The 26460-nt window shown below is 42.7% G+C and overlaps 1 protein-coding gene across 3 annotated transcripts in view; it reads left to right on the top strand.

Moving 5' to 3' along the window:
• LOC126359375 (uncharacterized) overlaps positions 1-26460 on the top strand; it is a 661877-nt gene that overhangs the window by 151853 nt on the left and 483564 nt on the right. For 2 of the 3 annotated variants that reach the window (XM_050007624.1, XM_050007625.1), the window contains exon 3: positions 5367-5431. The gene's annotated coding sequence lies outside the window, so the exon portion shown is untranslated. The remainder of the gene's footprint in view (positions 1-5366; positions 5432-26460) is intronic. The other variant, XM_050007626.1, reaches the window with a different exon arrangement.

A 26460-nucleotide genomic window follows, 5' to 3' on the forward strand; every position in this document is an offset into this window, starting at 1 on the left:
ACCTGATGTTTGCTAATGCGAGCTTAATTCAATATCACTTCCTTGCAGCACATCTAGGAATATTTGTCCGACGCGCTTGACCGTTTTTGTGTGTCGAAATATAAAAGCCTTCATTAAAACTAAGATGGAACACTACAGCTATTAAAGGTGGCGCGGACGTACTCCTACGCTACAGACTCGAGGTTACTGCTTGGTAATCTGACTTGAGAGCTACAACAGCTGTCTGCTTCGTTTCCTGTCTGTAAATTAAAAGCAAACGCTGCTAAAACTTCTGAACTGTTAGTGATGAATAGTCGATAAAGCAGCAGTTTTTTTCCCACCACGAAATGATCTCATTGCTTTTGCACGTTTTGTGTCAACCATAAAGAATACATTTATTATATCTCGGAGATTTCCGGCATGACTGATAAATGGTACACTTTTGGGTGTACAGACGAGCTGTTGGTTCCATTTTTTATGCGAAATATTTCGACGACCAACCCCCTTGACGGCTCCTTCCGATGCTGCAAACTTTGTTATGTCTAATTCCTTCCTGGTCTCCAAGGAGACTGTGAAATATTAACAGTATCGTGGTGTTATTTATACCCGAATTCAACTCTCGGCGCCCGCTACGCCCTTTGATGGTCTTTTTTATTCAGAGACTGCGCTGTGAAACGCAGAGCCAATGAAACGCATATTCTTTTGGCTGTGGTGGATGACACGACCGGCGAGATATTAATAAGTTGAGTGCTCGATCCGAAGCCTTCTTCGAACTCAAGCTTCTGTCCATGTGTACTGAGTTTTCCGGAACCTTAATTACACTGTTACAGGAGCTTTGCACCACACTCTCATCCGGAACAATGACCACCGTGATAAATAAGAAAAGACAAAGCCCTCGCGGAAGAGTTAGGTGTTCCATTTTTCCATGTCTGTTCGAAAGTGGGATCGTAGAGAAGCAATCAAAAGAAAGCAGTTCTATGCACTCTCTTCAAAACACGATGTGAATTACAGTCGTGTACAATGATTTTATCTTGGAACTCTTCCATTTGGTCCATGTTTGCATAGAAAAAACAGTAATATCAAAAATTGAGTCACCCTTGATGCAAAAAACCTTGTTATTCGTTTATTTCTTTACTATCCCAAACTATTTTGTTTGCTAACAGCCGCTCACATGGTTGCAGATGACGTGATGTTCGCTAAGTAAAAAACGACAACAGAAAAAAAGAGAGCAGAAAATATGTCGCAAACAGCGCCAATAATTGCTCGAAACATGCTGTAACATACAATAAATAAGGTAGTATGAAGGTATCCATAGAAAACTACAGGGTGTTTCAAAAATGAGCGGTATATTTGAAACGGCAGTACAAACTAAACGAGCAGCGATAGAAATACACCGTTTGTTGCAATATACTTGGGACAACAGTACATTTTCAGGCAGACAAACTTTCGAAATTACAGTAGTTACAATTGTCAACAACAGATGGCGCTGCGGTCTGGGAAACTCTATAGTACGATATTTTCCACATATCCACCATGCGTAGCAATAATATGGCGTAGTCTCTGAATGAAATTACCCGAAACCTTTGACAACGTGTCTGGCGGAATGGCTTCAAATGCAGATGAGATGTACTGCTTCACCTGTTCAATTGTTTCTGGCGGTACACCTGGTCTTGCAAGTGTCCCCACAGAAAGAAGTCACAGGGGTTCATGTCTGGCGAACAGGGAGGCCAATCCACGCCGTCTCCTGTATGTTTCGGATAGCCCAAAGCAATCACACGATCATCGAAATATTCATTCAGGAAATTAAAGACGTCGGCCGTGCTATGTGGCCGGGCACCATCTTGCATAAACCAAGAGGTGTTCGCAGTGTCGTCTAAGACAGTTTGTACCGCCACAAATTCACGAAGAATGTCCAGATAGCGTGATGCAGTAATCGTTTCGGATCTGAAAAATGGGCCAATGATTCCTTTGGAAGAAATGGCGGCTCAGACCACTACTTTTTGAGGATGCAGGGACAATGGGACTGCAACATGGGGCTTTTCGGTTCCCCATATGCGCCAGTTCTGTTTATTGACGAAGCCGTCCAGGTAAAAATAAGCTTCGTCAGTAAACCAAATGCCGCCCACATGCATATCGCCGCCATCAATCCTGTGCACTATATCGTTAGCGAATGTCTCTCGTGCAGCAATGGTAGCGGCGCTGAGGGGTTGCCGCGTTGGAATTTTAGTATGGATAGAGGTGTAAACTCTGGCGTATGAGACGATACGTGGACGTTGGCGTCATTTGGACCGCAGCTGCAACACGGCGAACGGAAACCCGAGGCCGCTGTTGGATCACCTGCTGCACTAGCTGCGCGTTGCCCTCTGTGGTTGCCGTACGCGGTCGCCCTACCTTTCCAGCACGTTCATCTGTCACGTTCCCAGTCCGTTGAAATTTTTCAAACAGATCCTTTATTGTGTCGCTTTTCGGTCCTTTGGTTACATTAAACCTCCGTTGAAAACTTCGTCTTGTTGCAACAACACTGTGTTCTAGGCGGTGGAATTCCAACACCAGAAAAATCCTCTGTTCTAAGGAATAAACCATGTTGTCCACAGCACACTTGCACGTTGTGAACAGCACACGCTTACAGCAGAAACACGACGTACAGAATGGCGCACCCACAGACTGCGTTGTCTTCTATATCTTTCACATCACTTGCAGCGCCATCTGTTGTTGAAAATTGTAACTACTGTAATTTCGAAAGTTTGTCCGCCTGAAAATGTACTGTTGTCCCAAGCATCTTGCAAAAAACGGTGTATTTCTATCGCTGCTCGTTTAGTTTTTATTGCCGTTTCAAACATACCGGTCATTTTTGAAACACCCTGTGTATTTAAAAAGACGAATAGTAAAAATGCAATAATGTTTTACTGTTTGTGTATAACCATGCTATTTTCTGCATGTTTTTATATTACAAAACCCCACTGATGATGATTAGATTAGATTTACTTTCATTCCAATTGATCCGTAGTGAGGAGGTCCTCCAGGATGTTAAACATGTCAGAAAAACAACAATACATGACAAATATTTACAACTAAAACAAATAAGCTAATGTACCATTCCACAGGTCCCAAGTGGAATGATCATAATTTTTTAATGAAGACTATATGAAAGAGTCATTTTACAAATACTAATGCACTGAATTTAAAATAAAAAAGTTTATTTTATATTTGTCGCCGAAACTAGTTAGGGATAATAAAGAAATAAACGAATAACAAGGTGTTTTGCATCAATTTGTGACATTATATTGTTACAGTCGTGTAGATGATTTTGTAAGTCTTAATTTGCAAATAAATTTATTCATCAGTGGCAGGTATTTCGCTATGTAATGGCACGTAAGATTATATATTAAAACTCTGTTCCCGTTCGTCACTTGAATCCGGCCCCTTGATTTAACGGGCAGTGGTCAACAGATGGGCTATCGAAACGCGACACCCACTGCTTCTATTTATTATATAAGTTTCGTGTTCGCCTTTTGGTTCAACATGGTCCAAATGGCTGTAAACACTATGGGACTTATCATCTGAGGTCATCAGTCCCCTAGACTTAGAACTACTTGAACCTAACTAACCTAAAGACATCACGCACATCTATGCCCGAGGTAGGATTCGAACCTGCGACCGTAGCAGCAGAGCGGTTCCGGACGGAAGCGCCTAGAACCGCTCGGACACCGCGGCTGGCTCGCATTCTGGTCCAGCACATAATTTCAGTCGTCAGAAAGTATCGAAATACCGCACACTTAGCTGTACAGTGAGAGATTCAGTCTGGAAACAAACCACAGACTGTGGCTACATCACTTACCGCCATATCTTTTATCCCAGGGGTGATAGTCGGTCCAAATAAGCAAGAGAGTCTGTGGAGTTTGGATAGTGGGCGCAATGGCGACGTAAGACTTGTCGACTGTCGTGCCCAAGTAATTTATCTATAATTTGTTTGTTTATTTGTAATACTCTACTTTCATGATGATTACTATGTACCTTTACATATAAAATAACATACGTGTGAAGTTTCATGCTAATCCATTCTACATTTCCTTAATTTTTTTCTATTCTGAACATCGAGTTAAGTTTACAATTTGTATAATAGTACTTGTTTCTTATCTTTATTTCTTTCTGTTACTGTGGCTGTAATTTTTAGATGGCTTCCTATATGTTACTCTATATGTAATTTTTGTTTGCATCTTTTTTCACCTTCAGTCAGGGCTTCCTTTGTTACAGAAAAGGGCCATTGGACTGAATCGCTCAGCAAGAGCAATGTCAATGACCTTGCAGCAGTTGTTATCTTTATTAATATTGTGATATTTAGCACGAAACTGTAAGGATGCAGTAGATGTTTTGTAGATACACTCCAACGTAATTAAATATTTGTTTGCTGGTTAATATTCTAAAGTGACATTAACTGAGAAAATTTTTCTGATGTGCTGGAAAATATTATTTATTTCGTAACGTAATCCCTCTAGGATTCTTAGGTCATCGTCAAGTGACAAGTGAATGTCGCATACACAGGTCAAATGACGTGCGACTTGCATAGATGTTACTTATACGGACGATACACAGAAAAAAAGTTATGATATATGTATTCACAAAGGAAAAACATACGTTTTTACATCATGCAAAAACAGAATATTACCGTAAACTAAAAATAAAAAAACAGACCTTTTTAAGTGGATTTCGTTATATTTAACAACAGATGAAAAACGAAGTTGAATTTGCAATTGTAATTTAGCATCTGTATAACTGAAACTTAATTTAACAGAGTGGGGAAACGAAAATTGAGTTTAGGCATTTAAAACTTAGCTGACGTTTTGCACCATGTATTTATTGATTTCAAGAATTTCCAGGAGGGTAAACTTTCTTCTTTCTTTACGGTAAAAGGTCGCGATCTACGTGTACATCGTGTAGGTGGTTTTCTGTTTAAAACTATTCCGCAAAGGTGATGTAGTAATACTTTCCTTTGTAAACTTTCTATGAGGAATCACTTTTGTATTTCCTGGATAAGTAATATCTGCGTAATTCGCACTCCATTTTATCTGTGTTTGTGACATGCAGTTGTCACCTGACGACGGCCTATGAAGCCGAACGCTGATTCGTGATGAAATAAGTAATATTTTGTAGAACATTAGGAAAGTGTTCCCAATGAAATGTTGTTCCCATGTTATGCCAAGCACCGATGGAAAATCCAGTTAATTTTTGAGTGACATAACCGCCAGCGCATGGAAATGTTAACAGAAGGACAAATTTTCGTATGTTGTTGAATGTGACAATAGCGACAACTCAGTGTACACTTGTTGCTACTCTCGATATATATGTGTACATGCATACCTCACACAATTTTCTTTCTCTATTTTCAGTTCGCTGTTCCTGCCCATAGTGCCGGTGTGACATCCAACAGGCAGAGAGGACGCTCGCTTGGTAGGTAAGATGTCAGATAGATTTCTGTTCTTGTCCAACTGCCTTTTCTTTTCCCTTGGTTCCCATTTCTTTAGTGCTCGATGTGGTCAGAGGATCTGCTGTAATCATGTCTGCTGTTACCCACGCCTGGCTGCATCTGGTCAGACAGACTGAGTCAGCTATTTGATGAGATCGTGTTGTTCCGCTTCGTCGGCGCAACGTCGAGGAAAGAAGCGACACGAGTCTGACAGGCAAACAAAGAAAACGAGAAACTGGTTGTCGCTTTTTTCCTAAAAGCATTGTCACTAAACAGCTCCACGTTGCCGTGAGTGTGCAGAAGTTTCGTGCCGCGGAAAACCGCACGTGGTGGGCTGGTGTGGTATGCTGACAAAGGTTGGGGACAAAATTTATGTCTAATTATTGAGAGCAAAGAGGAAGCCACTGTCTTGTGACCCCATGCTTTCCGAATTTGTCTTATTTTCTTATGCCTTAGACCATAAAGTTGGCAAGACAATTTCTGTTGTTTTCGTTATGTTATCACTTAGTATTTAAGTCAGTTTGTTGAGTAGTAAAGAGATTTGCTAGTTAAGTCACAATGAGTAATATTTTAAGAGAGTACTGTGCTAGTAAACTGCGCATAAAAACAATCTGTTTTTTTTATGTAGGCGATTCAGTTGGCTGGTTGTGACGCAAAGCATGGTCGTGACATAAACCAATTTTTAATTTTTTTTCCCCCTCAGAATTGTTGTTTCAGTGTATCGCTAAATACAAAAATAAATGTGCAGCAAAATATCTCGCCCTTTCCATCCCTTACTTGTTTCAGTACGTCGAGTAGATTGTTTAACACTATACACGCACTTCAAGAAGACTGTTTAGCCGATGGGATTAGCTGAATCATTAAGAACGGAGAAAATGGAGTGGCATCGATCGGTATTAATCCTTCTGGTCACCGCCAACGATTAACTGACCCCTAAATAAACGACTATAGAAGCGACTTGTTACGTTTAATTACGTTTTGAATAATTATTGACATTTTAAATAGGTTAAGCAGTGAGTTACCTGGTAACCAATGTTGGTAACAACTGGAAAGAATTACCTACCGAGTCAGCTACTCTCATCACGCTCAACACGTACCTCGTCTAGTCTTCATGGAGTGGGCGTAGTATTTGGAGCGCCTACATCAGGTAGAACACACTGCATCATCAGTAACATAGAACACAAACCAATATTCCTATTGTAACTCTATGGCCCATTTTTGTTACAAACATTGCGTTTATATAACGGTAAAGCTCTAGTGTTGCGAGGAAAAAAAAAAAAAACACTGTATAAAGAGGATGTGAGCAGACAGGTTATCAGATAAATAGTATAATTCTTTATAATGTTAAGCTGGTCAATGGTGATATGATTTACAGCGGAGTTTTGACTCGTATTTCTAGAACGCTTCATTGGTTGCCGCAGTAGAAGCGTCAGGGTGTTTCTTCGGCTGATGGCAGCCCTGCTTCGCCTGTGCGCATGCGCAGCAGAGTGCATGCCGGTTCCCGTCGGCGTCGCTGGCCGGCCTTGCTTATGAATGGCCTGCCTGGGAGGCGGCGTGTACGCAAGGAGGAGAGGTAGTGGGGGGCGTTGTAGCGTGCCCGGGCGCCGGGGCCGCTCGCGTGTTTGGAGTACGCCGTACGACCGCTGGAGCTAAAAACGGCAAACGTACGGTCGCGACGGATTCTGAAGCATGGCGCACCTGTTGCCAGTGCCCGCATTATCACGCAGTGCTATTTTAGTAAGGCAGTGTACCAAACAAATATGACCAGTTATATGGCTCCTCATATTTCTGACAAGAAAACGTGTTTGTTTACCAAATGTTTCTTTATCAGTAATGGAACGTTAACGTGGGTCTGCTATATGGCGGCACCGTGTTTCGCCTTCTCTCATACTATCCAAATACGACACAGCAATAGAATTAAAAGAGTCTCATACGCCGCGAGGTAGGAGGCCGCTGTGCACGGAGAAAGGAAACTCATTCCCATTTGGTGCATGAACCTACCCTTTGGGATATTCCGACCAACAACCTCATAATTATGACGTTTTCTTTTCTGTAATTGGCTACTTGGTCCATAGACCAAATTCAAGATCAACGTTATGATGTGCAACGTCTCAACAGAACTCAACAGCACTTATATACAATTTAGAAAATAATAAATATGACCATTTCCAGGTTATTTTCTTTAAAAATGACTTTTACTCAAGAATTCCTCTATATTATAGGAATTGCTGCGGAGAAACATCGGCATTTACAGTTGAAAACACTTCTATCTGTCAGACATGTGTAGATTGTTTTATAGCTGTATATTTCACTCCTTTCTGTGCCAAAGTTAGGTTTATTAAAGGGTAATACAGATCATTTTTCCTTCTAGTATTGTACTTCTGAATCTCTCCGTTACTCTCAAACATAGATGGATTGTTGATAAAAAATTTCGTAAGTGAATAAACCACCTGACATAAAAATTATACACCAATAGTGATCTGAGATATCAGCTATTTGGATATCTTGATGTTACGACAACAAGCTATATGTTTACATAAAGGGTGATTCCAGAAAGAACAGATTTCAGCTGTTTGTTACAGGCGAACTATAAATTATAGAAACACATTGCACATGTCAATGGATAGAGAAAGGTTCAAAGCTTTGATGCAGCTTCACTGTTGTTTGTTTGTAGTAAAATGGATATTTATTTTTTACGGAGGAAACGGCGACAGGACTGTCATACCTGGACTTGCTGCAAAATTTTCTCAACTTCAATGAACATTCCAATGCTCTAATTTTTTGTCCATCCCCGCCTCACTTTCACCCGGAAGTGCGGCATTATCTTAACAGCAGTGTCTTGTTCACTGTTTTTGTCCTCCATGAGCACCAATTCTCACCTTGCGACTTTGTATGTGTGTGTGTGGGTGTAACGACTGTTACTCGTATGATGTGAGGAAACAACCATGCTGCAGTTAGTCTAAATCTCGAAAAATCACCTACTTATTACGCCGTTACCAGTCTACAGATGGTGCACGCATTGATGTTCATTACACGGAGGAAACTTGCTTCGTTCGAAATAAAACTGAAGTATGGGATCACATATTCGAAGCATTTTAACTTTTTTTTGTGCAGGTAGAACAGTGAGTGCAGTCGCCTGATGACCCAGATGGAACCTATAATACTGCAATAAGTCTTAGACGATGAAAATTGACATTTTTTGCAAGAATAATTACTTGGCTGCGTGCCCTTGTTAACCGCCTTTACACAGTGTGATCGAAATGACGGTAGGACATTCGAAATGTGATGTTAAAGGAAAGCGTCGAAAGTTTAGTGGCATATAAAATGCCCAGATGAGTCAGATACATTGAGGATATAAATGTGTGTAAAACAGAAACTGGTTACTGACATGTGGTGGGTCAACCAGAACAGGGTTACATTAGTAACATGTGGCACAAATTACTGAAGACGCTTGCTACTGTTTACTCTGCATATACTGGGGAGTTGTCCAGGAGTTAAGCAGATGGGCGTATCTTCAAATCAGACTACAGACTACTGACTGGGGAAACATCACCTGCTAGTTTCCTGCCTACATAAGACGCCGTGTGTCATGTCGATATTAGTAGCTTCTTAGCCAGAGGACGCGAGCTTATCGTATGAATTATTTAGTCACCCAAGCAAATTGTTTGTGGCACTATTTACTCCAGGAATGTCACATGTGGTACTTCGTTTTCATAGATTAGATGGGTCCGGTTAGTGTTAGTTACATTACAGCCGTTTAATAGATTTTCCCTTTTGCTAATTGTACTTAACTTTTCTCGTTATCATCGTAGGTTTTCTTATTTTTGTTGTAAAATAGCTGATGATATTCAATTTTTCGTAAAGTGTTCTTAGTGAAGAACTAAAAAGAGTGATCTTCTTATTGGGAACTGGTCAGACATTGGAAATACGAGAAATAGACGGGATACATCGTGTCGTCGCTGTATATGACTCAAGACGGCGTTTGTGGTTAACAGTTTCTTAATTCTCGTGTGGTAGTACATAGATAACAACTAAATAGCCCCAGACACGCATTATACATACCGATAATTTGATTTATTTCAAAATACAAATTTTTCTCCTGTGCGCTTAAATATTCGTATGTTGAATAATATTACGAGTTTTGGTCAATTATACCTGACAAAAGCAAATAAGAATAATAATTTTAAGTGACGCTGTGCAATCTCAGCATCTCCGCAAGTATTGCCACATGAAAACTATTAGAAAAAAATGTTGTGAGGGGTCTACACGAACTTAATTATGCACACAGATAATAATAATTTCGTGTGGCTCACGCCCTGGTGGAAGTATTTCTATTGGACGCCACTTCGGCGACTTGCGTGTCCCTAAACTACGCCATTTATCCAAATGGGGAAAGGGAACATACTGTATAACGTGATATTCGAACCACATGTTGTACCTGGCGATTCCATCACATCGTTTAAAGGTAAAGGCAGGGTTAAAACGTAGACAGAAAAATCCGTGGTCCGACCGAGATACGATCCCGCGGCCTCTCAGTTTTCAGGCATGCGCTCTACCGCTAGACGCACATCTACATAACGCATTAATCTATAGGTTTTTTGAGTCTGCGAGTACCAAAATTTGTAACATATTTGGTCGTATCTGTTCATTGCATTGACTTAGAAGCTTAAGTTTTCAACACCGTCAAGGGACCGTAGGCCCCAGCATGAGACCAATTAGATACCTCTACCTTTTCCTGGGAAAAAGGGATGAGTCACTTCTCGTCCCATCATATCCCACTCGTGCTCGACTGGGGACAAGTCCGGAGATCGTGCTTCCCAAGGAAGTTGATGAACGTCTTGCAGAGCACATTGTATTTTACGCACAGTGTGTGAGCGAAAATTATTCTGCTGAAACAACACGTGACGTTCCTGTTGCAAGAAAGGCAAAAGAACGAGTCTAGCAACATTCCGCGTGTACCGAGCGATGGTTAGCGTCCCTTCCAGAAACACCAAAGGTGAACGAGAGTTGTAGCATGTCACTCCCCAAACCTTTAAGCCACGTGTGGGGCCAGTGTGTCTTGGATGAATGCTCCCTACAACGGCAACGCTGAGCAGAACTACATCGCACGCGCAAACGACCGTCTCCTGGGTGCAGGCAGATCTGCTTTCATCGCTGAAGACGACGGCGCGTCATCCCGTCTTCCAAGTGGTCCTCGGACGTCACCAGCCGAGCCGCTCACGCCGAATGCTGTGGCGTGAGTGGAAGGCGGGCTGGAGGTGTGCGTGCCGGTAGTCCCACTGCTAATAACCAGTTCAGAACAGTTCGTGTTGACCCATCTGGGTTCACAGCCCCTCTAGCCTATGCTGTGGTAGCTGTACGTGCTGCCACTGCTGCCCCTACAATACGTCGATCCTGGCGGGCGTCTGTGCTGTTTGGAAGTGCAGAACGTTCGCGTGACCACAGATACCAGCACTGTTGCATAACTGATGCAACGCGTCAAATTCTTGCGAAATTTTCTGAAAGGACCACAATTTGATATCTTTCAAACTCGCTCAGTTGGCTGTTGGAAGCTTGGCTGCGGCTCCGTGGTATGACTGGCTGCTTGCTCCATACGTTTGCGTCACACTGAACCTTTGGCTATCAGCATTCCCTATTAAAGGTTAGACACTCTGGTAGCTATGCCACTACGCTACATCTACTATGCCCCGGGTGGCATATGCCGTCATTGGATCAAATTCGACTTCGTCTTTACATGTGTACTAATTTTTTTTCCGGTAATTATATTTTGTAGCTCAAAAACCGTCAAACTCTACGAACCCTGCCGGTGTCAGTCTGTCTTGGAACTTACACTGTTTGCCACACTGTTGATGGAAAGGTGCCACTGCTTACACTAAGTGATATGATTGTTGAGATAAAGTTGTACGGAACACTGGGATGAACTGGCGGTAGGCTGGTCGGCACGAAAGGACGTATCGTTAGTGTTCTGTAGTAGCTACACGGGAATGGGTAGCTTTGGGACCAGAAGAAAGGCGTTGTGACAGGACAGAGCCTTGGAGCAAGACTGTAATTAGGTGGAAAATGAGGTAGTGGTTGTAGAAAGCAATTAGGAAGGATGTAATTGATTGGAAGAGCATGCCAGTGGAGGTTGGAGGCCGTATACCGTTACGGTCGAAGACTTTTTCAGAGCCTAGAAATGGGAAGAAGAGAGGTTAGTGCTTGTTGCTTGCCGGCCAGAGTGGCCGAGCGGTTCTAGGCGCTACGGTCTGGAACTGTGCGATCGCTACCGTCGCAGGTTCGAATCCTGCCTCGGGCATGGATGTGTGTGATGTCCTTAGGTTAGTTAGGTTTAAGTAGTTCTAAGTTCTAGGGGACTGATGACCTCAGAAGTTAAGTCCCATAGTGCTCAGAGCCATTTGAACCATTTTGAGCTTGTTGCTTGTTGATTTGTTTGTATAATGCGTCTTTTACAAATATGCGCAGACGTTGATAGCCTGACCAAAAGTTGGGACGGAAGTTAATTGAGTGTGGGAAGGGGTACCACTAGAAGATTTATTGGGTTCTAAAACAAGAATTTTCGTGCTCTTCCTTAGTTCAGAATAGGTAGTGTTACAGAGGACTGCAAGAATTTCTGTAATGGTGGGAGACATTCCTGAAGAAGCTGTTGTAGTTTGTTTGTTGTAGCTATTATGTTACTGTGCTCGTTGACATACGAGTTCATTGTGTGGTCAACTTTGGAGTTATCGGAAATAGTGGCTGAACCTTGTAGGTAAGAGACAGAAAATGGAAAGCTTTCCATTTCTTACTTGTAGCGTTGTATTGCGTTTCGAGCATGTTCTTTGCCTCTCCGACTGTGTTTTTACATTTAGTAAGTTACAGAGTTGTGGAAGTGCCGGAGGCTTGATAAGTTATCTTCCCACCCAACGATGAGGAAGCATTTTCCTTGGGCGTGTTGTCAGTGTTTTGTATTTGATAGGGCATACAGGACGTAGACGCTCGAGTTAATGCAAAATTCTCTGCAGCTAAGTTACAACATTCAATAGAGACTGCGGAATATTTTCGTATTTACGGGCAGCAGGCGCAACCTTATCCGATTAACTCCAGGTAGCAGGGCTTTGAGGTAGTGGTTGCTACGGAGTACAGTTTTTACAGTCATCTTGGACGATTAAGAAGACTAAGTGAATTATACCAATTTCCATACGATTGTGGTAGAATCTTTACTCCTGAATTGCTTTCTGTTATGCTCTGGTACTTGACCTTTTAATGTTAATGTTTTGATGGTATTAAAGAGAGTTTTTCCTTCTGGCATTGGAAATTTTATCCACTGTAGTAAATGCAGTCTAAGTTTGTAAATAAATGTCTCACTAGAGTGCACTAGTATACAGTGACAGAAATGTTCAGCTTATTGGCTTTCGGGCCGTGTCCATTGAGCCATCTCAATAGTAATGTCAATCATGACGATACGAGAGTAAGGACAACACAACACCCAGTCCCCATGCGGAGAAAAAGAATCTCCGATCCGGTTAGGAAGCGAACCAGGCACCTTCCGCTTACCCGTCTTCCGCGCTGACCGCTCAGCTACCACGGCAGTCTATCTACCGAAAGTTTCACGGACATTTAATGAAACAAGGACACGAAACTGGAATCTTTTACTTTTAACTGGTAATAAATAGAAATGCTTGCTAACAGTTTCAAGTTTCTTCTTGTATCGTGAGACATATTTTGACGATTTCTGCGAAGCATGCGATAAATGGAAATGCCTGAAACACGTATTTTGATAATAGAAAGGGACAAACAACTCCCGGGCATTCGAGAGTTTGAATACATTGACAATAGATTCGCGGCCTTCCAACTACGGAAAACACGAGCCGCTACTGGAAGGCAGTGGTCTCGTTACATTTCGAAAGGAATACCGACGCCAGCCGCAATCGGGCATCGAAATAATTCTTCGGTGAAAGCTGAAAATTTGTGCCAGAGCGGGACTCGAACCCGGATCTGTCCCTTAACGCGAACCGTTGCCTTAACCGCGTCGACCATCAGGACACGCAACCCGTTTGACCCAAATTGTCGACTCGACATACCCTAGTAGCGTCCTCTGTCCATTCACCTACTTGCTCGGCGAGCCCTGTACGCCCACAACAGGCTCGGGCCCTGCTGTGTATCCACGCTGAGGTTATCAACAGGGCCTTTCCTACCATTAGGCGAGACTAGGCGGGCTCCTGGGGCGGCAAAATTTTCGGGACGGCAAAGGGTGGAAAAACTTAATTTCAAATCACAGAGCAATAAAAATTTAGCAAATGAGGAGAAAAATGGAAAAGAAGAAACATTAAAACACAGAATTGTTTTCAAAACCATGTGGAGCAGCTGCTAATGAAGTCCTTACTTAGTTTAACGACAGTCAACACATTGTCTCAGCCCAAATCAGAACTGAAGCACCTGTTACTGAGTACGAAACGGAAGACCCATAGTCCATTGCGCCATCGGGGCGGCTAGTAAAAACTGTATAACTCTTAATAGAAAATCAAACAAGGCGTCATTTAATCGCAAGGTAGTGGATGCTGGAAAAGATGTGATTTATTCCTTATTCTAAAAATATTTCAGTTAAAACAGTAACGAAATAACAGGAGGATTATCCAAATGACATAATTTGATGCTTCGATATGTCTCCCATCACCACAGAATAACTTCTAAATTCAAGGAAAAAGTCATTCGCACACCTTTATTAGCCCATTTACTTGAAATAAAATAGAGTTTATGATTGGTGCCAAATTTGGCTGCACCGTTATGTTCAATTGAGTTTTAAATGTTCGGCGCATTCTTCCTATTTCAGTTACTTTTGGAAATTTCAAAAATTGTGGATATTTGTTATCTTCAGTCAGTTTTGAAGGAACCAAAGGGGGCGAAACATGAAAACTGACGACCGTCCCTAGAAAATGAGCAAATATGGACGCCGTAGTTTAATTATTAAAAGTATGATAGGAGATTTTCATTGTTGGGTGTTGATTGTGGTGGAAAGTGGGGCAGAGTGTCGGGGAGACCGATGGTAGTAAAAAAAAGGAACGTCGTTTCTCAATTCTCGCTTCGGGCAGCAAAATACGTGCCCACCACCCTGGTTATCACGGCAGCCACGGATATATATGGTGCTACAAAAAGGTACGGCCAAACCTTCAGGAAACATTCCTCACACACAAAGAAAGAAAACATGTTATGTGGACATGTGTCCAGAAACGCTTACTTTCCATGTTAGAGCTCATTTTATTACTTCTCTTCAAATCACATTAAACATGGATGGAAACACAGAGCAACAGAACGTACCAGCGTGACTTCAAACACTTTGTTACAGGAAATGCTCAAAATGTCCTCCGCTAGCGAGGATACATGCATCCACCCTCCGTCGCATGGAATCCCTGATGCGCTGATGCACCCCTGGAGAATGGCGTATTGTATCACAGCCGTCCACAATACGAGCACGAAGAGTTTCTACATTTGGTACCGGGGTTGCGTAGACAAGAGCTTTCAAATGCCCCCATAAATAAAAGTCAAGAGGGTTGAGGTCAGAAGAGCGTGGAGGCCATGGGATTGGTCCGCCTCTACCAATCCATCGGTCACATAATCTGTTGCTGAGAAGCGTACGACACTTCGACTGAAATGTGCAGGAGCTCCATCGTGCATGAACCACATGTTGTGTCGTACTTGTAAAGGCACTTGTTCTAGCAGCACAGGTAGAGTATCCGGTATGAAATCATGATAAGGTGCTCCATTGAGCGTAGGTGGAAGCACATGGGGCCCACTCAAGATATCACCAACAATGCCTGCGCAAACGTTCACAGAAAATGTATGTTGATGACGTGATTGCACAATCACGTGCGGATTCTCGTCAGCCTACACATGTTGATTGTGAAAATTTACAATTTGATCACGTTGGAATGAAGCCTCATCCGTAAAGAGAACATTTGCACTGAAATGAGGATTGACACATTGTTGGATGCACCATTCGCAGAAGTGTACTCGTGGAGGCCAATCAGCTGCTGATAGTGTCTGCACACGCTGTACATGGTACGGAAACAACTGGTTCTCCCTTAGCACTCTCCATACAGTGACGTGGTCAACGTTACCTTGTATAGCAGCAATTTCTCTGACGCTGACATTAGGGTTCAAGTGGTTCAAATGGCTCTGAGCACTATGGGACTTAACATCTATGGTCATCAGTCCCCTAGAACTTAGAACTACTTAAACCTAACTCACCGAAGGACATCACACAACACCCAGTCATCACGAGGCAGAGAAAATCCCTGACCCCGCCGGGAATCGAACCCGGGAACCCGGGCGCGGGCAGCGAGAACGCTACCGCACGACCACGAGCTGCGGGCTGACATTTAAGGTTATCGTCAACTGCACGAAGAATTGCCTCGTCCATTGCAGATGTCCTCGTCGTTCTAGGTCTTCCCCAGTCGCGAGTCATAGGCTGGAATGTTCCGTGCTCCCTAAGACGCCGATCAATTTCTTCGAACGTTTTCCTGTCGGGACACCTTCGTTCTGGAAATCTGTCTCGATACAAACGTACCGCGCCACGGTTATTGCCCCGTGCTAATCCATACATCAAATGGGCATCTGCCAACTCCGCATTTGTAAACATTGCACTGACTGCAAAACCCCGTTCGTGATGAACACTAACCTGTTGATGCTACGTACCAATGTGGTTGATGCTAGTACTGTAGGGCAATGAGTCGCATGTCAACACAAGCATTGAAGTCAACATTACCTTCCTTCAATTGGGCCAACTGGCGGTGACCCAGGAAGTACAGCACATACTGACGAAAGTAAAATGAACTCTAACATGGAAATTAAGCGTTTCCGGACACATCTCCACATAACATCTTTTCCATATTTGTGTGTGAGGACTGTTTCCTGAAAGTTTGGCCGTACCTTTTTGTAACACCCTGTATATGTGGGTGGGTGGTGTCTAGTTAGTGAACAGCGACCACTGCAGCGATGTAGGAGCCGCCATTCCATCGGCAGCATATGGCGCAGGCGGAAAACCCAGAGGGCCTGGCGAGCGCCCGGTCGATGGTGAAAGCAGCCACGTGGTGCATTTGCGTCACTGTATATTTTCTGCTGCGGGTACCGGCTGTGCTAATTCAGTGAGTGCGAAATGGGGAATGCCTGCTTTCGCGCTTCCGAGAACGCCGCCACCGGGTTGTGAGGCCTCTCGGCAGCTGGCTACTGGATGTGGGTGGTGCGTGTGGAGGGGCGGCGGGTCTCCCCACAGCTGTCAGCGTGCCGCCGCTCGGGAAATGTAGGCCAAGCCGGCAGGCGGCGCAGCGCGGGCGCCGGCTCCAGGCTTCCCCGACCTAGCCTGCTCTGTCCTCGCCGCCAGACACGGGGACCCGCTGCCTTGACCCACATTCGAATTCGCGCAAGTTGCAGTAGCGGTTGCGAAGGAACTGCGGTTCACGATATCGGTTCCCTGTACATGATTCTCTACGTGGAAAAGGCAGGCAGCAGTTAGAGTTGACGGTAAATTGAGTTCATGGTTCAGGGGTAAGACAAGGCTGCAACCTATCTCCACTGTTGTTCATGTTATTTATGGATCATATTTTGAAAAGAATAGACTGGCTGGGTGAGATTAAGATATGTTAACACAAAATAAGCAGTCTCGCATATGCGGATGACAGATTCGATTGAAAGTTTGCAAAGTAATATTTCAGAGCTATATCAGAAATGTAAGGAATATGGTATGGAGATTATCATTTCCAAAGCGAAAGTAATGTCAGTGGGAAAGAGATATAAACGGATTGAGTGCCAAGTAGGAGAAACAAAGTTAGAACAGGTGGACGGTTTCAAGTACTTAGGATCCATATTCTCACAGGATGGCAACATAGTGAAAGAACTGGAAGCGAGGTGTAGCAAAGCTAATGCAGTGATCGCTCAGCTACGATCTACTCTCTTCTGCAAGAAGGAAGTCAGTACCAAGACTAAGTTATCAGTGCGCCGTTCAATCTTTAGACCAACTTTGTTGTATGGGAGCGAAAACTGGGTGGATTCAGGTTACCTTATCTTACGGATATGAAAGTAGCTAGGATGATTGCAGGTACTAGTAGCTGGGAACAATGGCAGGAGGGTGTCCACGATGAGGAAATCAAAGAAAAACTGGGAATGAACCCTATAGATGTAGCAGTCAGGGCGAACAGGCTTAGATGGTGGGGTCATGTTACACGCATGGGAGAAGCAAGGTTACCCAAGAGACTCATGGGTTCAGCAGTAGAGGGTAGGAGGAGTCGGTGTAGACCAAGGAGAAGGTACCTCGATTCGGTTAACACTGATTTAGAAGTAATAGGCTTAACATCAGAAGAGGCACCAATGGTAGCACTGAATAGGGGATCATGGAGGAAATTTATAAGGGGGTCTATGCTCCAGACTGAAAGCTGAAACGCATAATCAGTCTCAACTTATGATGATGATGATGATGATGATGATGACGAGAAAAGCAAGAGCTGCGCGGTCAGAGCGTATAACTGCCACTCGGTAGAGCTAGGTGCCTCTCTCTACATCCATAGTCGAAAGCCACGTTATGGTTTCTGATGGAGGATTGTTTGTGTGTGACTGTCACTTTCGCTCTTTCCTGCTCCAGCCGCAAAGTGCGCTGGAAGAACGATTGTTGGTAACTGTCCGTTTGAGCACAGGTCCATCCGACTTTACCATCATGGTCTTACAGTGAGATACGGGCCTAGGAGGATACAATACCAGTGGGAAAAATGCTCCTATTGGTGCACAAAAAATGGGCATATATTCCTGCTCTGACTGGAAAACGGGGGTACCGTCTGAATGCGAACATACTCGCGCTCTTTTGTAACATGCAGCTCACCCCTCACCCAAGCTCTCCTAAATGTTACTTATTCACACTCACGAGTCCATCGCTGTGCGCCTCTCATGCCCATCCACTCCCAGTTGCCCATCCACTCCAAACTGCCCGTTCTCACTCACTCATTCGGCTCATTCATTGTCGTCTCTTATGTGCGTCTCCAGCCGCCACTGTCTCTTCTCACACGTTCTGTCCTACTAATACTGTCTCCTCTATCACTGTCTCCTTCTTGCTCTCTCTACCATCGCATTCATTCATTCCCACTGCTACAACCTGTCTCTTCCTCGTTGTCATTGTCATAGATTGTTTCGCACTGTCACTGGCTCTCGATCACATCCATTTTGTCTTTCTCTTTCTTCCTCCACCACTGGTATGCCTCCTTCACTCTTTTCCTAACACTGTTCTTTCACTATCAACTATGTTGCACTGCCACAGTGTCATCCTCTTTCTCACACTTCCATTATCCCCTTCGCTCTTCCTATACCACAACCAGTATTTATTATTCTTCCGTTCCATTCCCACCACTGTCTCCTTTTCTCTCAGCATAAAAAAGCACAAATATATTCGCATACCAAAAGTTTTGAGAAAATTTTTCAAGACGCTAGGAAGAGCTTTTTCCCGCTGGTTCCCATTTTTCCTTGCTGCAGCCGAGCGTGACACTCGTATGAAAAGAAATCTATTGGCCGGCAAAGTTTTGGTAATTTATTTATGTGAAACTGAAATAATTGAAAACTAATTTTACAGCTCAAACCAGATTATATGTGCAACAATATTTTGCATATGCTTCAGTACTATGACAAGCGGTTCCCACAAACTGTGTAATGAGAGCAGAGAGACTTTACAGCATATTTCACCGTGCTATGTCACTTTGTAAACTACGTTTTCGCCTCACGCCGTATTTCAGGTGCATATTTTACGTGTACAAGTGGGGTAAATTTGAACCTCTGTATTTTTAAAAGGATAAAGATAGATAGAAAATTTGCAGGTACTGCCTTCGTTGGTAGAATACTCTTTTCAAAGATTTTTCGAATGAATCTCAGCGCGGTACCCGTCTTTCCTACGATTAGTGGTTGTTCCACTTTCTGTCGCTCCGTATTTATACTCCATAGATATAATGGGTATAACTGCTTCCGGTTATTGTACGGTCATCGTGTAGCCATTCAATGACGAGGATTCACGTCTATTTATCCTCTGGGTGTTACATTTGTGTATATTTTCTTTGCGGCCGGGCCCACAGAGCACAATACGTCATAATATGACATTGCACAATGAATAATTGCAAGTAAGTTACGGATAATTTAGTTAGTACTGTAAACTAATTTCGGCTACAGCGCCATTCTTAAGTAAACATCTAGTTGGAACAGACGGTCATAGTGCATCTGTGAATAAACTGTCGACACCGATCGAGGTGGCGCAGTGATTAGCACGCTGGACTCGCATTCGGGAGGACGACGGTTCCATCCCGTCTCCGGCCATCCTGATTTAGGTTTTCCGTGATTTCCCTAAATCGTTTCAGGCAAATGTCGGTATGATTCCTTTGAAAGGGCACGGCCGATTTCCTTGCCAATCCTTCCCTAATCCGAGCTTGTGCTCCGTCTCTAATGACCTCGTTGTCGACGGGACGTTAAACGCTAATTCCCTCCTCCTCTTAAACTGTCGACTGTCTATATGTTGCTTGATTGTTGTAAGTCACGTAAGTCCTATTTGTATAGAATATTTTCGTTAAATACTTTTGGCAGCTTTAATGACAGTTTATTCTAGCTGTCAAAGGTGTTTCACGAAAAAGATTCTATACTACTGAACAATCTGGCAACATGTACACAGTCGTTTATTCGCTGATACAATATGGACGTCTATTCCACCCAGATGTTTACTTGAGAATGGCGCTATAGCCGAAAGTAGCTTGTAGTAAAGTAGATACAGTACTAATTAAACCTGGCATTATCCATTACGAAACACTTGTTTATGGTGAGGGTCAACTGCTGATCCCTGCAACAAGCGTCGATCATTTGCAGATCTTCCTCCATTTCGCTGGAATTTTCTAGTAGTTCGTCTTCCCTATACACAACAATATTACCTGCGACAATCCTCAGGGAACTTCCTGTGTTATCCACTCTGTCATTTTTTGGTGAACGGTAATAATTCCTTTATGGTACGTCCGAAGTTGCTTTCGCGTAAGAAGATTTCTCCCCGTCAAGAATGACATGCTGTGTTCAGTGTACTGGGAGCTGTTCACCACAGTCGCGATATTCGTCTGAAAACCGCCTTCTAAGCCTCAGGGACGAACAGAGCGACCGGGGTTTCACGAGATCGTTGTTTGCGGAATCCGTGTTGATCCCTACCGAAAAGTATACACGAGCATAAAATGTGTTCCTGTTCGATAAACCTTCTTATAAATGGAAACTATCTGTACATTTTTCCACTCACTAGGAACTCGTCGCTACGAAGGACGTTTCGTTGAGAGGATGGCAGGAACGAGATCTAATCAGAATCAGAGGCTTCAGTTCCGAAGTCTGAACTAGGGATCATAGGTTGGTGTGCTAACCACATGCACCCTCCATAATGCAGTCCAGTGTCAGATTAATGTACTAGTGGCTGTCGGTCGACATTAAGTGGTGCGGCAGCGGTGCACTGAACTTCCATATCGAATGAAAAGGTGGAAACGCGATCGACGTTTGCTCCCGTGTGCAAGAAACCCCGTAGTGGGATATGGGCAGAGTATTTTCAGGGAGGGCCCAGTGGCGGTATAAAACTGCAATAGTCTAAGTAAACTAATTGGCATCTAGAAACCTTGGAATATTAGTGGTTGCAGTAATAACGATGCTAGCAGTAGTCGCGTGTAGCGAACAGTAATAAACTTTACACGGTGTCCCAAACCATTACAGGCGAAAATTATACACTTGGCCGAGGATTCTCAAATGAGTACCTGCCAGACAAGGAACTAACCATCTCCTAGCAACAACTTACTGTCACAGCAACTGTTTAAAGTGGCGACAACCAATCTTACTGGATGCATTGCAGCATAATCCATCGGTGAACAAACCACAAGAAGTTCTGTACTGCAGTAGTGCGCTGGGCAGTCTGTTGAAAGAGATGAACTCTGGGTTCAAAGCCATGCAGCACCGTTGTGACCATACGCGCGTTTCGACAGGGGTGCAATCAGTGCTCTAAAAGTTGAACGCTACAGTAACTGAAGAGATTATTTCATGAACAAGTTGACGGCTGTTTATATAGTGTGTCAATAGTTCTTTGTCGAGAACCTACTCCAACTACCCGTGGCTTCTACGACCAAGTATGTTGTAAGTTTTCGTGCCCAACAAAATTTATTTTGCAGTTTGGAGAGCCTCTGTTGCTAAACAATCTGTTTACTTTCTTTACACAACAGTCTGGTGCACTGTACGTTCTGTAAGTTCACCTCGGGTAATGCTTCATCCCCTACGATCAGAGATGTAAACAGAGATTAGCTGTGCCGTGGACACAAGAGGCGATTTTGTATTGTTCTTCAACATAGTACCACCAATGTCTGATGAAACATAAGTTTAAGAAACACGTTTCTGACACTTGTTGCTCACTGAACACCTCGTAGCGTTTGAAATATTCGTTTCCGACAATTTGATTCTTAAATTAAAACATTCAGTTTAGGATCCTCGAACGTCTGTGTAATGTTTCATCGTAAAGACAAGCATGCTAAATTTAAAAGAATGCAAAATCCCCAAGATGGGCAGAATTTTGCAGAAGTTAGAAATATAGCCCGTACTTCAATGAGAGATGCTTTAAATAATTTCCACAACGAAACTCTGTCTCTGAATCTGCCAGAAAACCCAAAAAGATTCTGATCATACATAAAGCACACCAGTGGCAAGACGCAGTCAATACGTTCACTGTGCGATAACAACGGTGAAGCCACTACAACAGAGTTATTAAACACGGTTTTCCGAAACTCCTTTACCAAAGAAGACGAAGTAAATATTCCTGAATTCCAATCAGGAACAACTGCCAAGATGAGAAACACAGAAGTAGATGCCCTCGGTGTAGCAAAGTAGCTTAAATCACTTAATAAAGGCAAGGCCTCCGATCCAGATTGTATACCAGTCAGGTTCCTTTCAGGGTATGCTGATACAATAACTCCATATTTAGCAGTTATATACAACCGCTCGCTTACAGAAAGATCCGCACCTAAAGACTGGAAAATTGCCCAAGTCACAACAATATCCACAAAGAGATGTAGGAGTAATCCGCTGAAATACAGACCCATATCACTAACGTCGATTTGCAGCAGGGTTTGGAACACATATTGTGTTCGAACATTATGAAGTACCTCGAAGAAAACTATTTATTGATACATAGCACGAATTCAGAAAATATCTTTCTTGTGAAACACAACTACCTCATTATGCTCATGAAATAATGAGTGCTATCGACAGGGGATGTCAAATTGATTCCATATTTGTCGATTTCCAGAAGTCTTTCGACACCGTTCCTTACAAGTGTCTTCTAGCCAAACTGCGTGCCTATGGAATATCGCCTCAGTTGTGTGAATGGATTCGTGGTTTCCTGTCACAGTTCGTAGTATCAGACGGAAAGTCATCGAGTAAAACAGAAGTAATATTCCCCAAGGAAACGTTATAGGCCCTCTATTGTTCCTTACCTATATTAACGACATAGGAGACAATCTGAGTAGTTGTCTTACTTTTTTTTGCAGATGATGCAGTCATTTACCGTCATATAAAGTCATCAGATGACCAAAACGAATTGCAAAACGATTTAGATAAGAAATCAGTATGATGCGAAAAGTGTATAGTTATTCACATGAGTACTAAAAGAAATCCGCTAAATTTCTATTACACGATGAGTCACACATATCTGAAGGCTGTAATTCAAGTAAATACTTAGGGGTTGCAATTACAAATAACGTAAATTGGAACGATCTCACAGATAATGTTGTGGGTAGAGCAAACCAAAGACAGCAATTCATTGACAGGACACTTAGAAGGAGCAACAGGTCTACTAAAGAGACTGCTTTCACCACACTTGTCCACCCTATTTTGGGTACTGCAGTGCGGTGTGCGATCCGCATCAGATGGGACTGACGGATTACATCGAAAAAGTACAAAGAAGGTCAGCTCGTTTTGTATTATCGCGAAATACGGGAGATGGTGACACAGACCTGACTTGTAAATTGGAGCGGCAATCATTAAAACAAAGGCGATTTTCGTTGCGACGGGATTTTCTCATGACCATCAATCACCAATTTTCTCCTTCGATTGAGAAAACATTTTTTTGGCACCCACCTACATAGGAAGAAACGACCATCAGGATAAAATAAGAGAAATGAGGCCTCGCAAAGAAAAATTTAAGTGCTTGTTTTTCGAGAGTGGAACGGCAGGAGGGAGAGCTTGAAGGTGGTTCATTGAACCCTCTGCCAGGCATTTTATTGTGAATAGCAGAGTAATCACGCAGATATAGATGCCGTAAATGTGGATGTATTAATATCGCGTATGTGACTAAATAAGTGGCTCACTTTACTTACCAAAGAGCAAAGATATAATTGTGAAAGCATAAATGAGATAAATAATAAAAAATTGTTTCCTTTTCTACAGTATAAGACAGAAGCACATCATATATTTTTGAAACTGCACTTGATTTTTTATGTGAAGCGTGTGTCTTCAAAGTAGCTCCAGTCTAAGTGTTTTGTTCATTGGGTAATGCTACTAATGCGTACCTATTTGTCTGTAAATATTGTGTAAGATTAATGTTGTGGGTAATGTTGTGGTGTTGTCTTAAAAACATCGGTTCCTTCAAGATATCTTGGGAACCAAAGGTAATCTTGTAACAGGAGCCAGAAGACAAAAATTTGAAAGAAAATGTTGTTCCGTCCTTACCGAAGTCTTTAGAAATGACATGAGTCCACAGCATTCTCTGTTTCGATGTGGGTGTTTAGTTTAGGATACTGGGCAGCAAACATTCCTCTGTAAGGGTATGTGGCCCATCTAGAAATCAAACCCTGGACAGCACTTCGTCGTTTTATCTTGTTTCTGGTTAGGCAAATGCCCTGCTGCAAATGGTGCACGTCTTCCTCTTCAGAAGGGAGCGTTAATGTCAGCATCCATGGCAGTATGGTTGACAGTCTTGCATAACGGCCCAGACCACGTCGTAACTAGAATCGTCGATTTTGTTAGGCTGTTTGCTACGCTTACTAAGAAGAACCACAGTCTCAACTGGCGCAGACGAATGAATTAACTTCTTTCGTTTTTATCTTCAAATTAATTTTTACCAAAAGAGGTAATCATCCAAGATAAATTTTTCCGTACCTCACGTTATGTGGTTTAATTTCAAGAGAACATTATGGTGCTAGCTCATGTACCAATAAATTCATTCGATTCTAGGATTACGCTTTAGAGAGGATAAATAGGAAAGTGAGGATGGGAGGGGAGGTTGGGGGGCGGGGGGGACTTGATAAAGTATTGCCATAGCTGCCGATGGTTTTGTCATATCAAACTGCAAATGTATTATCTACTTTCACAAGTTTATTCTTCTGATATTCAGCTTCCCTCAAAACTGAATCAAATTCTGTGATTTACGTTGTACAATGTCACTGATGCGCATTATGAGTCAGCGAATATCATACGTCGTCAGAGCTCCCAGTTTTAGTAACTGCTGGACTGCACATCATTTGTCGTCGATAAAAACTGATGCAGTAGTACTGTATTAAAATCATCGTGGAAAATGTCGACTTCATTTACTTGACCAACATATTCTTAACTCGAAGACTGAGTATCTTCAGATGTTGTCAGTTGATCACATGTCAGCTGCATTTGCATAATAAAGCTTGTATTTTCACGACCGATTTACTGAAAGGAAAATTTTCGTATTGCTTGTAACACAAGACGGCTAACTGTTAGACAATCACTGAAGAAGCTTCGGTGGTGATTCACAATTAATCAGTGTCAGATATGATAGGTAGCGAAATCCTCAGTCTGGACGGTGAAGCACCAAGCTATTTTTCCTCTGACGCAGTTTGAGTTCTTATCACTCCTCTGTGTTGCAGTTACCATATATCCAAATATCCGCATGTCAGCGTGCTTCGTTTATTTAAGCAACTCGACCTCTCCTCTGTCTCGTTTTACTAATCGCTCAGGTCCTGCCTTTAGCGGTAATCGCTAAACTTGTCCTTCCTAACTGGAGTCGTCTGTACAGGTTATTGCGACATCAACCGAGATAGTTATTCCAGTGTGTTACGTAACTGGGAAAATAAAGCAAGGCTGTCGACAGAGGTTTTCGCAAATGCTTATTATGTGTAATTTTAACCATGTTTTTGTGTTTTGCTTTTTTCGTCTAGCGGCACTGTACAAGGCAACACGTCAGCTGACCGTCTTGTCGGAGAACTTCTCAGAATATTGGAGACCCTTGTTTACTTTTGAATACGCTGTATCAAGTGCACTTCCGAACGGTGAATGAACAGTATTGTAATTGCGCATAATTGTGCATCATCAGTGAGGTTACTACGTGTATAGAGAGAGCGTAATACACACCTGCTTTCTACGGAGATATGCTGCGTCTAGTGTCTCACTGAGGTCTTTAATATAGGTGTCAGACGCGCGACAAAGTGTCGAGTCTACGTCACGGTGTCTGTAATCTGAAACATCGTATTTTCAAAGCTAGTCTCGGTATCACAATGAATTAGGTCCTCACGTAGTATGTAAAGATGATATTCATGGATCACAGTAATGAGCTTTGCCAGTTGTGCGAATGTATTTAGTCGCCAGTGTTGATGAAATGCGACGAAGTTGCTGTATATTGCAATGAAATAAAAAAAAAAAAGAGAAGGAAACAGTACTGAACTATGAGAGCAAAGAGAAAACTATTCGTCTGGCACAGAAATAGTGCTGCTATGATTAAATTATTATTTTTTTGTTATGTTGCACAATAAGTCAAGAGTCGACTTGATCTGTGGAATTCCCTTATTTATACAGTTTTTTAAGGAAAGAATGTGTTTCGTTCAAATAGGTAACCTGCAGTACAGTGCTGCCAGAAATTTCCTTGTTTTAGTCGATTTATAGCCAACGGTCTGGACCACCAACAAACTTGCTTGACATTGGGAAAAATTAAGGCCTGCAAGTGAGAATTGTTAGTGCATCAACCCCACTTAACGATATTCCATCTAAAGAAATTTCTA

This window comes from Schistocerca gregaria, chromosome 1 (genome assembly GCF_023897955.1).
Source record: "Schistocerca gregaria isolate iqSchGreg1 chromosome 1, iqSchGreg1.2, whole genome shotgun sequence".
Classification (NCBI taxonomy): domain Eukaryota; kingdom Metazoa; phylum Arthropoda; class Insecta; order Orthoptera; family Acrididae; genus Schistocerca; species Schistocerca gregaria.